Genomic DNA, 13,235 nt, shown 5'->3' with positions numbered 1-13,235 from the left:
GGGTTATTATTGATTTGATAATAATAATGTTTAAATAATACATATTTAATGAAAAATCACGGTAAGATTATTAAATGAAATATCACCCCAATCTAATTAAATATGTATTATTTAAACATGAAGATTTAAAAATTAAACTTCATATGTAAAATCCAGATGATAAAATCAATCAAACATAAAAGACATAACAGCAATAGCGAAAACAAGAAAACACTACTTTGAAATTTGTCTAAAAAATATTCTATAAATATATCTTATTACTTCTACCAAAAAAGAATTACAAAGAGATGTACATAAAGAAAACATAGCATCCTTAAAACTAGACACAGATGTACCTAGACAACTTTATTTGTATAAGACTAAAACAAAAAATGTAAAAACTAAATAAATTAAGAAAGCTCCTTATTAGAAAATTTACTATGGAAGAAAGGTTGAAACCCCTAGTTTTTAGGAGTTGCATACAAACCAGATCACTTATCCACATACTCCTCCTTGATGTTGATAGGACTCGCAATTTGATATCTAAGAGCCAAAAACTATTTTTTCACAACCACGTTAGGGAAAATATTTGCTAGTTGATCTTGAGTGTTTATGTTCTTCAATTAAACTTTCCTCTTCTATAGGTATCTATCATATTGCCAAGGTCTACCTAACAAAATATGATAATGATCCATGGGCACAATATCACACAAAACTTCATCAAAGTAATGTCCAATTTTGAACTTCACAAGGCATTGTTCACTTACCAATATCTTATCCTGATCTTTGATCCATGAAACATGATAAGGTTTGGGATGTTTCAGCCTCTTCAACTACAACTCGGTAACCAGCTCTTCTGATGCCAAATTTGTAGAACTTCCACTATCAATGATCACTTTGCAGCATTTTTCAGCCATCTTACATCTTGTCTTGAAAAGACTTCTCCTTAAAATAGGTTTCTCATCACTTCCCTTATTACATAAGGTACTTCTCACCATCAGATTTTCTCCAGCCTCAGGTCCACTAGGTGAACCCTCATCATCTCCTTGAATCATAGCATTTTTGTTACCTTGCCTACTTTCAGAGGATCTACATTCAAAAAATCTATGTCCCTCTTTGCCACATCTAAAACAATTACCATTAAATCCACCTCTAGAATAGGAATTACCTCTTCCTCAGTAAGAACTAGTGCCTCCTCAGTAAGAATTACCATTTTTCCCTTCAGTCTTTCCTTTTTCATCATTCCTCCATTTAGATTTGCCCTTATTGTACACATAATTTTTAAATTTGCCACCTTTACCATAAGATCTACCTCTACCTCTCTGGAATCTGCCACCTCTACCTCTTTGTCTTTGTTCATGCTTCTTTGTCAAGATCTTCTCAACCTTCAAGGCATACTGGTATGCTTCTTCCACACTTTCCAACTTCACAAAACTTATTTCATCTTGTATTCCAAATCTCAATCCATTAATATACCTTGCAATTTTCTCAACATCATCATCCACATGTCCAAATCTGATGTCCAATCTATAGAATTCTTCAATATATTATTTCAAAGTCATGTCTTTTTGTTTCAAATTTTGCATCGTTCTCAACAAGCTAACTTGGTAATTAGTAGTGAGGAATTTATTCTTTACCTTGTTAACCATATTTGGCCAAGCTCTAGTCTTCTCCTTTCCTCTCCTTTGTCTATCAGTTTGCAAATGTTTCCACCATAGTGATGCATGACCTATCAACCTAGTGACTGGAATCTTCACCTTTCTATTATCAAGAGTGTTTTCATACTCAAAGAACTTCTCCATATTAGAGATCCAATCCAACACAACATTGGTATCCAATTTTCCATCAAAAGGAACAACTTCTACAACAGGCTTTGGATTTGCCCTAGACAACACACACAACAATCTTTCCTCATCTTGATCTTCTTCAGGTTCTAGATTATGGTTTGGTGTTGTTGCTTCATCATCATTTACATCATCAAGATGTGCTCCTCTCCTTTGGGTTGTCTCCATAGCATCTAATCTAGCTACAATTTGTCTCAACTAATCCAATATAGCATCATCGACATTTCTTCTACCATGAACCATCTTTACAAATCAGGTTCCTGCAAGATCGTAACCCTCTACAAGTTATAGGTCAAATCCGTAGATCTGCCACCCTACAACCAAATCCAAATTAGGGTTCTACATGATCCAATCTGCACAAGGATGAACCTCAAGCTCTGATACCAACTGATGCAGGCAAAAGATGAACAACTAGGGCCAAAGGCTCACCCAGCTATCCAAACCACCTTGCAAGAGTTAACACAACGGAAGCAAACACAAAGAACAACAATCAAAGGAGGAAAAAGAGTGAAATACTTTTATTGATTCATCAAAATATCTTCATACATGCCCAGCTATAAGGCCTTCTAGGTTACGACCAAATACAAATACATTTACATTCAAAGATCCAACAGCAAATTTGCACTTTCAGTTCTGCTCTAAATCTTCTTTTCAAAAACTTGCCTAACTCTAAGCCTAAACACTCTACATATACTTGCCAAAATGGCTTACAAATTATTCTAGAACATTACATAAGAGGAGGGCCGACCCAACAATGGTTTGGACACATCCCAAGAAAAGATCTTAACATAAATGTCATGATAAAAAATAAATCCCACAAGTTGGCTTGCAAAAATTATGTCCAAATGCTGACACTCGACATACACTAGGTAACTTGGCACATGAAGGAATTGCTATAGTAACTCAGCACATGATGGACTGCTAGGAACATGAAGGACTGCTAGGCACATGAAGGAACTACTAAGCACATGAAGGACTGTTAGGCACATGAAGGAACTGCTAGGTACATGAAGGATTGCTAGGCACATGAAGGGACTACTAGGCACATGAAGGGACTGCTAGACACATGAGGGGACTGCTAGGCACATGAAGGACTGCTAGGCACATGAACGAATTGCTAGGCACATGAAGGATTGCTAGGCACATGAATGACTGCTAGGTACATGAAGGAATTGCTAGGCACATGAAGGAACTGCTAGGCACATGAAGGACTACTAGGCACCAACTTGCAGAATGAACAAAAATGAGCAGGATAACAAGGCAACCTAGGATGCTCCTACATCAAATATTAGAGCATTTCAACCAGAGGAAGAGTTACTAACAACCATTACCAACTCATACTACCTTTCAGGAAAAGAACAAAGAATTAATAAATCCCTAATTTCTTCATAACAATTACCATTTATAGAAGATAATTGACCAGTAATCATATTAAACTCTTTTAAATGATCAGCATCAAGCCCACCTTCTACCATCTTCATATTAAATAAACACCTCATGATAAATAATTTATTCAAAGAAAAACATTTTTCATACACCTTTGCCAGGGTTTCCATCAACTCTTAAGTTATATTCACTTTTGTAATATTAAATACAATTGATTGTGCTAAGCATAAACAAATAATTACAAGTGCCTTTCTATCCAAAATATACCAGTCCTCATCTAAAATATTTGGTTATTTCCTCCTAATGTCTTCCATAAATCATTTTGATAAAGATAGTCCTCCATTTTCATTTTCCATAAATGAAAGTTATGTCCACAAACTTCTCAACCTTCAACTTACCCATGTCTTCTATTACTACCACTCAATTATAAGACTCTCACTCAACCATGAGACCTTCCCATAAAGGATAACTAAAAAAACTTGGCTCTAATATTACTTGTTAGGATTACTTAAACATTAAATAATAGTTACATTCAAATAAAACCAATATCACAAAGGAAAAAAACAAACACAAATAAACAAAAGACATAGATATTTAATGTGGATCATCCAATCTTTGGCTATATCCACCAAAAAAGAAAGTTAAATATTCTTATCGACCAACTTAATTTGTTACAATATTTAATCTCCCTTACAACTTAATACCACTACAAGAAGCTATATATTTACTTTTGAAAACCCAAGCCCTAAGCCAATATTACTAAATATACTTGACGAGTCAACCTTTGGAAATGGTTGATGAGTCAACTCAAAAATGCTTGAGGATTTAACACCATGACATATAAAAAGTGTACAGTGGTTTCCTAATTAGTCACCATAAATAAAACACAAGTAATAGATGATGGAAGTAGAGAAGGAAGGTAATGTTTACTTACTTTCACATATAAAAGTTCCTAGCCAAAGAAGAGCATTGTATATCCAATAGAGTAAAGAAGATGATGCTGATGGATGGAGAAAAGAGTATGTAATCATATTTATTAGAATTATCCTAGGGAGAGTAATTCAAGGGAGACTAGTATTACAACTAATTTAGAGAGACATTGAAAGATAATGATATATTTTAGATATTGTTGTTTGTACTATTATTTTATGATTGCATTACTTATATTTTCCATTACATGTTGTCATCAATGCCAAAGGGGGGGATTATTGGAATTTGGATGTATTTTCATTAATGTTAACATCTCACTACTATATTATAGGTTTGATCATGTATATAGTTTGGATATCATGGATACAATTTACTAGTTCTATAGGATGTTTAGATGGATGACATAGCAAACATAATGAGTTTGAGGAGTAACACAACCTAGAGGTTGACATATAGGTTGTCCAAATTGTTCATTACAAGTTACAGGTTCTAAAATGACGATATGGTGAAGTTATAGTGTCACATATTAAGATTAGTTGTATTACTACTTTGCTAATATAACAAAGTTGATAGAGTTGGAAATTTTTTTTTTGTATAAGAACAGATGATGACAGCTTTGCTTCAACATATGGAAATATGTTAATCACATGATAATATTGTTTGAAAAAATGCTTCAAATTTATGTTGCCATTGATGTTACACAAATGTCAGTATTAACTAAGAAATGAAGAACTTGTAGTATTAACCAAGCATATTCAATGTTGATCGAGTAGTTAGGTAATGAAGGGCATCCAATATTAACCGAGTAGTCAGGAAATGAAGGATATCCAACTTGCAATATTAACTGAGTTGTTGGGCATCAAAGGACTTCTAGTGTCAACCGAGCATTCAATCTCAATATTGACTGAGTGACAATAGATTACACTTGTCAAATAATTAACTGATTGAGGTAGACTATTTGGATGTTTAATTAGTATTTGAAAGGGTATTCAAGCCGACTTGTCAAAGCTTGTGATATATAAGAAAGGTAAAGTAGCAAGGATAAAGTGTAAGTGGAATACATGGAATAAGATGGATATGTGATCAAAGGAAAAGGAAGAGTGGGAAAGTGTGGAAGATAAGATGCAAAGAATATTTTGACCAGTAAGAATCTAGAGGTTAAGCTAGAAATGTTTTTTGAATCTACAAAAGAAGTTGTTTCATAAATGAAGTCAATTTACTATCACCTTCTAACCATTGTAGCAATGAATAAATCTCTTATCAAAGTTGACTTGACAGTCATATTGCAAATATTTTAACAAGGTTACATTTCAAGATTGAAGTGTTTGAAGAGCTCTAACTAGGCCACTCCTAACAGGGTGATCAAAATCCTCTAATGAGGTCATACTTAACAATATGTATTATAACCTTTTATAGGGTTGGCTCATGTTGTACTTTTTAGGATCGTTGCAAATTTACAAAGCACTGCCATGTCTTTTCGTATGTGTGTTCCAAATGGCTGCAACTTCTTATTTATAATGAGAAAAGGATAAGAAGAGACATGTCCCTTAATGAGATATGTATATTTGTTAATTTGATAATTAATATAATAACATTCAATCATGTTTATTTATCCATATATATTATATTTCATATATGATTACGTATAGGTTTATCTGATATAAACTACAAAACATCAATACTCCCTCTTATCTAGGGAGGATAAACAGATGTATTACCTCAAAGTAATATCAAGTTAGCAAGATCAAGGATATATTTGATCATAAGATATCTATCATTTTGTTATCACATTTGATATCAAGAGTATTGGCCTCCTAGAATATCAACATATGATATTCACCAAATACTCAATAAGGTTCCATATCATGTCTAATAACATGTGTATTGATCTCCCAGGATATATGATATTCACCAGTTACTCAAAAGGGTTTTGATATCACATCTGATATCAAGAGTATTGGTCTCCCAAAATATCAATGATATTCACCATGTACTCAAAATGAGATTTGATGGAACATTTGATACAAGAGAATTGGTCTCCTAGAATATCAATGATCTTAAATAAATACTCTTTAAGTAATGGCCTTCTAGAATATTGAGATGCCAGACATTCACCATTTACTCAATTTTATTTCTCATATAATACAAGTTATTGTAAGATTGTCACATGATAGTAACTTCTACAAATACAAGTGACATTATTTGGAAGTTCTCACTTCCTCATGATGTAAATATGGGGTAGGCCCAATAAAATCACATAGTCATGAGGTATATTCATGAATCACAATCCTCTTGACTACCACAAATTATTGATCACTAGAGAATCCATCTCAACATGTTCTACTCCCTCTAAATCAATATGATCATGTTCACCAAAGGTTAACCGAATTATATTCTCTATCTGCTCCCTCTCCTTCAAGATTGTCTTTAATGAAATGTCAGTCTCCCTTTCAATCTCCCTCTTTTTCCTTTAACAAGGATGATATGCTATCATTCATTATTTCCCTTAATATTTCATCCTCTATCTTTTCTTTCATCGAATTGCATTTGGTGGGGTCATTCTAACGTGGCGCACTTTATGCCACAGGTATAGTCCACTTCATCATATATGTACCTAGTTCTTCCTTCTTTAAGTTTGGGTGGATCCCTCTAGATTCACTAATAAGTCATTGCTAATATTTTTCCTTTATTGTTTATATTCTTATCAATGAATATGTTTGTCCAATATAGGCTTTGGTTCTTATTTTCGCCAACCTATTTGACTATTTCTCATTGTTCAATGTTTGCACTTTTAATCTGAAGCCTTCGATGATGATTAGTGATATTACCCTTAACTATTGAATAACATCTCTACTCCAAAATTTACATTCTACTAGCTACTCTACCATGACAATAGATGGTGTCTCTAAATTTCTTGGGCAAAGAGTCTTTCTTCATCTAACCTTAATTAACCTTATGATGTGTGGGGCCTAGTGTTTACAAGGTTGTGAGGACCACCAAAATTGATGTTTAGAAGATGATCTCCTCATATAATGGCCAACATCAACATTGGAAGAAGTTATATTATTCTAATTGTTTGAGTTTCTGCCAATGGTTCTTCTATTGGACAATGTTTGGAAATTATATTCTCTTTGTTGTCTAGATCTTTTATGGAAAAAATTTGGAGGTTGTAGCCTATTTCCATGTCAATAGAATTGTAAAACCATATAACCCTAAGTTATATATCCCTCCATCTAACACCACCTGTGTGTATGGAAGATAGGGAAGAGATGGAGCATTGACACACTATAGAAATCTTGCATAGTCACTGGAAAGACAAGAGCCCAATCTAGAATTATCAAAGGATCATCCAAAACTTTCCCATATAGATCCACTCCATCATCTAGGATAGATAACATGTATCTTCTCATAGGATAGATAACATATCAATTAGATTTTCATTGAAATGGAACATACAAAAAATGGTTATGCATTAGTGTATTCTCAACTTCAAGTCATCTCCATGCATAAAAGTGCAATACTTCTTCATAGTTGTCGCTCTCCTTCCTTTCAAGTAGCAGTCATAATCAATCCCTTGTTCTTCATGACTGTCTATTATTTCCATAATAGCTCTTGGAAAAACCTTCTATATCCAAAATAATCCCTTTATGAGTAATCTCATTATTCCTTTCTAGATTTTAGACATTCGCAAAAGGCTCTGATACCATGTTGTGTTTTTTAGGATCACTGCAAATGTACTAAGAACTTCCATGTCTTTTCGTATGTGTTTTCCAAATGGCAGTGACCTCTTATTTATAATGAGAAAAGGATAAGAAGAGACATATCTATTCATTAATTTGATCATTAATATAATAAAATTCAATCATTGTTATATATATATATATATATATATATATATATATATATGTATAGGTTTATTCAACATAAGCTACCAAACATCAATAGCTCCTAACAGGACTCACTTTAGAAGAGTGAAAAATATTGTAGCTAGTTGCATGGTGGCTTTCCCAAATTGGGTTTCCACATTAAATCTTGGTGTCATTTATGTTCATGTTATTTTCTTTATGCTTTATGTTTCTGCAACTAAGTTAGTATAGGTTAAAATATATTAATATTCATAAGATTGCTTTGTTAACCAAGTTACAACAATATCATAGGTTTAACCAAGCTGGACAAGTATTGCATTATCAATGAAAAGTTTGATTCAATCTAGGGACTAGAAATTACTTTGTGGTAACTGGAATTACCAGTGGGAAGATAGTAAACTTCTGAGAGGGGGGGTGAATCAAGAGTTTAAACTTGGACCAATAAAACTTTCATCATTCATTCATATACATTCAATATGTAAACTGAAATAACAAGTAAAACATATGAATCTAAATCATGTAAATATGTAATCAATCACACACATAACACCAGATATGATCACCCAAAAACCCTCCAAGTGAGCATGTAAAACTAGAGTGGGAATGACACCCACAAATCTTCACTGCTGTAGCAATAAAGTGTATCCAATTAAGGTTACAATGATTTGACCATGAATCATGATCTACCCTATGAAAGGCCTACCTTGTTAAAGGCTTACAAAGACTGTTAAATCCCACCTTCTTAGAGGATTTCAACACCCTATTAGAAGTGTGTCTGGTTAGAGGACTAAAACTTACAATTAAGTAAGCACCCTATTAAAGGATTTCATATAGCCTATTAGGACTATCTCTGTTAAGAGATTTAACTGCAATCACTTGTTAAAATGTCTCAGCATAGATCCAATGATTGGCACGTGCTTGACTAATAATAGATCACCTCTACACAATGTTCCTTTTGATCCTTCACGATCGGATGTAACAATGATGTATCCTTCTCTATCCTTTGTTCTTCTCTAACTGATTTTGCAATTCACTCTTACTTCTAAGTCACCCTAAATGCTCTGCAAAACGTCTTGTTTGCTCTTCCAATTCAATCATTCACCCATAATACACTGTAAAGAGTTTAAGGCTTTGTCCTCCTTAAGATGACTCTGGTGGCTTAAGGTTAGGTATGAATTTATAGCTAAGATTCATCCATTTTGTTGCTTAAACCATTCTATTTTCTGATTGGCTACATGCAATTACATAGGGAATCCAAATATAGATTTTTCCTTATCTCCAAAAGATTGTAATCCATCCTTAAGTCAGCTTAAAAATGGTTTACATAGTTTTTTGTGCCATTACAAACAAATATGTCAAAATTGTGTCACTTGGCATATGAAGTCATTGATGCTCAACATGCACTATATTTCTACTTCTGACTTGGCACCTACACTACTCGACATCCACTATTTACTTGGCTTTGGAATCACTTGGAATGGTCTATCTGCTCAACACATGAGTGACTCAGCACTCATTGCAACTCGGCATGGTCTAATATTTACATGTTGTGCTCAGTATGTATTATTAGTTTGGCATGAACTGAGTAAATGGCTTAAGTGTGTTGACACTCACTTGTCAAAGCTAATCTGAGATCAAAAATCTCCCCCTTTGACATGAGTGTCAAAAACACTTAAATATACAATATTCTACTTAACTTCTTGAGGATAACATATCCATGACTCAGCTTATATACAAAACTTCAAAATTTTCAAAATTCTACAATAACCTATATACCTCAAAATTGATAACCCCCCCAAGTTAATGTATCTATTTTGTATCCAAAATTTGTGCTTATCTTTGACTTCAATGTGTTATGTTTGATATTCTGACATCTAATATACCTAGTTTTCCTCAAAAAAGTGTCTTCAAAAATATATATCACCCCAATGATATAACTTTACTAGTAGGCTCCCCCTTTGTTATTTCTTCCTTTCTTTTATTCTTTGCACCCCCTTTGTGTATACTCCCCCATGGTATATTTCTCCCTAGCTTTATCTCCCCTAATGTTATATTTCTCCCTCTTTCTATATTTCTTGCCCTTTTTGACACTTATGTCAAATGGGCTATACACGTATAATTTGTTTGTCCAAAAAGGATTTATGGACTTCCATTATGATTTTGAGAGTTGCATCCCAGTTGTCACATGCAACATCTGATGATTTGATTTGGATAGCAAGCTCAGTAGCAAGGTGCACTAGGCCATCTAGAGTAGAAATATTGGGGCCTTTCTTCAGTAGAGTCTCGACATAGCCTAGTTCCTTGTGTAGTATTCCATGTGTGGGGTAAGGGATGCCTATATAAATGTCAATTTGGCTCTTATGCTATCCTTTTCTACTATTAACATAGCTAATTGACTTTGTGTCTGAATCAATGTATGAAAATGCTTCTTACTTTGAGTAGGGTTTTGAGGTAACCTTGTACCTGATATATTGAGATTTCTCTCCAAGCTCAGAATATGATCTCTAGTCTCTTGGGTGAAGAGTGTAGGGTCATACAATTTGATGTACAATGAGAATATATTCTCAAGTACCTTCTTCACATCCTCAACCTTTTTTGCCAATGCAACTTGAGTGAGTGCTATATCACAAGATATCTTTTCATTTACCTTGCTCTGGAATTTCTTTTTAGGCAATTCTAAGAGTTTAACATTAGTATCAATGTCTTCATTAGTGACCTTTTCCACTATATCTGATAGTTTTTCTAGTAGTGGCTTGGTCTCTTCAGGAGTTGGCAGACTAAATGCATCCAGAAAGATGTCCTTAATATCTTGAAGTGCTTGCTTCTACCTATGTTCTCTCCTAAGCATTTCTTGATGCTTTTTCTTCTCTAAGGCTTGTTACAAAATGCCTATTTGGTCTAATGTCATTGTGTCATAATCAAACTTGGGTATAAAAATATCTTCATTAAGAGTGATATCTCCATAGTGAAGTACCTTTTCAATTTTTGAAGAGCTAGAGCCTAGCACTGAGATTTGCAATGGTATGGATTTCGTGCTCAGCTTCTGAAGAACCTATGTAGAAGGAGTGCCAGATGTTTCTAGACTCACCAATGCTTGGATGGCCTCTTGTTCCTTCACTTTTGGTATTTCCTCACTCTCTTTATATTTTCTCTTGTCTATCACAATGACATGACTAGCACCTTGTCCTTGTGCTTTAGGTATAGATGAATCTATCTGTCCTATTTTATCTCTCTCTTTTGCCTGCTTCTTCTCAATAGTAACAACTTTATTACTTGTGTCAACCTTAGTAGATGTATCTACTATTGTTTGAGTTGAAGGTTGTATACTTGTAACTAAAGGGATGATAGAAGGTGGTTCTTGTGGATTCATCTTGTCCCTTGTGACATTAGTTACTACCTTTCAGAGTTCATCTATACTGACCAAAATTGGATTATTACATAGCTTGGCTTGCGGCGTAGATTGGTCCAATATCTTCTTCAAGTCTTCTATAGTTAGGGGATTGATGTTCTGAGTTGAAAGATCAAAGACATCCTTTAAAATAATGGTTTCAATAGAGTTGACCGTGTCATGTGGGGGACTGACACTTGGCACTTGTGTGTCCTACACACTCTGTTCATCTTGTTGTTGTTCAACTATTGCCTTGTCATCAGTTTTCTTTTTAGTTTCGTTCCCAGCTATATCATCTTTCTTATCATCATTTTCTTTGACATCATCTTTGTCATCTTCATCCTTATCATTATCATTTCCCTCTGAGGGGTCAGCTTCTCCTTGTTTCATAGTGGTCAACCCATAGATAAATTTCCATATTTGGGTTGATTTCTTTACCATATCTTCAATATTATTTTGAAGAATGTTGAAGGCTCTAAATTTAGGTGTAAACCTAATAGCATATCTCTTAATAGCCTTAGCAATCTGTCCCTTTGTTAGCTCTAGCATCACTTGAACTAATGTTGTTTCTATAATTTGTTTCTCTAAATTCAAACAGTAATGCCACTTTTGCTCAACAATGTCATATAAACCTTTTGGTATTGTGTTGGAAAATTCTAGTGGAGTATTCTTAAATTTAGACATTGTGGCATATAGTGCCTCTTCCACTTGAATTTTATCTTCTTTTCCAAGTTTCTCAAAATCAATGTGTTTTAAACTAGATAAATCTACATTATTCTTGACATATCTAAACAAGTTTTCAAAATCAGAGAGTGGCTTGTGACTTAGTACTTTGAATTGGCTTATATCATTTGATTCTATCCTTTCTTCATTTGAATTAGGCTATGTAACATATTTTCTTCTTTGTTTCTTTTGCACTTGGCCAACTTTCTCTATTTTCTTGGACTTTTCTTTGGCCTTCTGAGTTGTTACTCATGTGCTTGCTCTAGTGGTAGGAGTTGTAGGCTTTTTTAGGCTTGGTTTGACAATTTTCTTTTCTTTTGCCACTAGTTATGCCTTAGCCTTCCTCTTCTTTGGCTCTGCATGAGTAGGTGCTTGCTCGGCTTCTTCTTCCTTGACACCTTATATTTCCTCCTCTTCTTTATCCTGTCAATTGCCTTCAGTCAATGAAAGAGGTTCTTGAGGTTTTTCTTCCTCTTCATCCTCTTCTTCTTCATCTTCTTCCTCCTATGCTCCTTCTCCAAATTTGGCCTTTAGTTTCTTAACCAACTTATCTTTCTTCTTGAGTGTGGAGGCAATTTTCAACTCCATGGTAATCTTTGATTTTACCATTTCATAGCTACCAAATATTTTTTCACTTTTATCAATTTCTTTTGCTAGGAGTATTGCAATGGTTGCTAAAGCTTCATCAACGTTTATTTCATACCCAAGTAGTCCTAACCATCTAACCCTTTGCATGGTAGCTTGCAAAAAGGTGTAATCAGCATCAACTAGAAAGCATATATCATTATAATGTTGTTCAGCTAAAGAAAAAGGTATCCTCATTCTTTCCTTCATTGATTTCTTAAAGTCTTCAAAATAATTGATCATCAATGTCTCAAAGTTTTCTCCCATCTATTTCAATAAACTCATTGATCTATACTGCAAGTGGCCTATTTGTCTTCCATCCAACTACACCAAAAGAGGGAAATGTATTATGTACATAAAAGAATATGCGAACTAGAATTGAACCAAATTCGCAATAAGCACTCTTGGTCTTCCTAATAACTCCAAGATTTTTCATTAGTTGTTGCAATTGTAGCTCTGCCAAATCATAAGCATGATCATTCTTTAAAATCTTAT

Source organism: Cupressus sempervirens, chromosome 3 (assembly GCF_028749045.1).
Source record: "Cupressus sempervirens isolate cs-2001-9-10 chromosome 3, ASM2874904v1, whole genome shotgun sequence".
NCBI classification, from domain to species: Eukaryota; Viridiplantae; Streptophyta; class Pinopsida; order Cupressales; family Cupressaceae; genus Cupressus; species Cupressus sempervirens.
The sequence above is the reverse complement of the archived record's forward strand: the minus strand, read 5'-3'. Positions refer to the sequence as shown.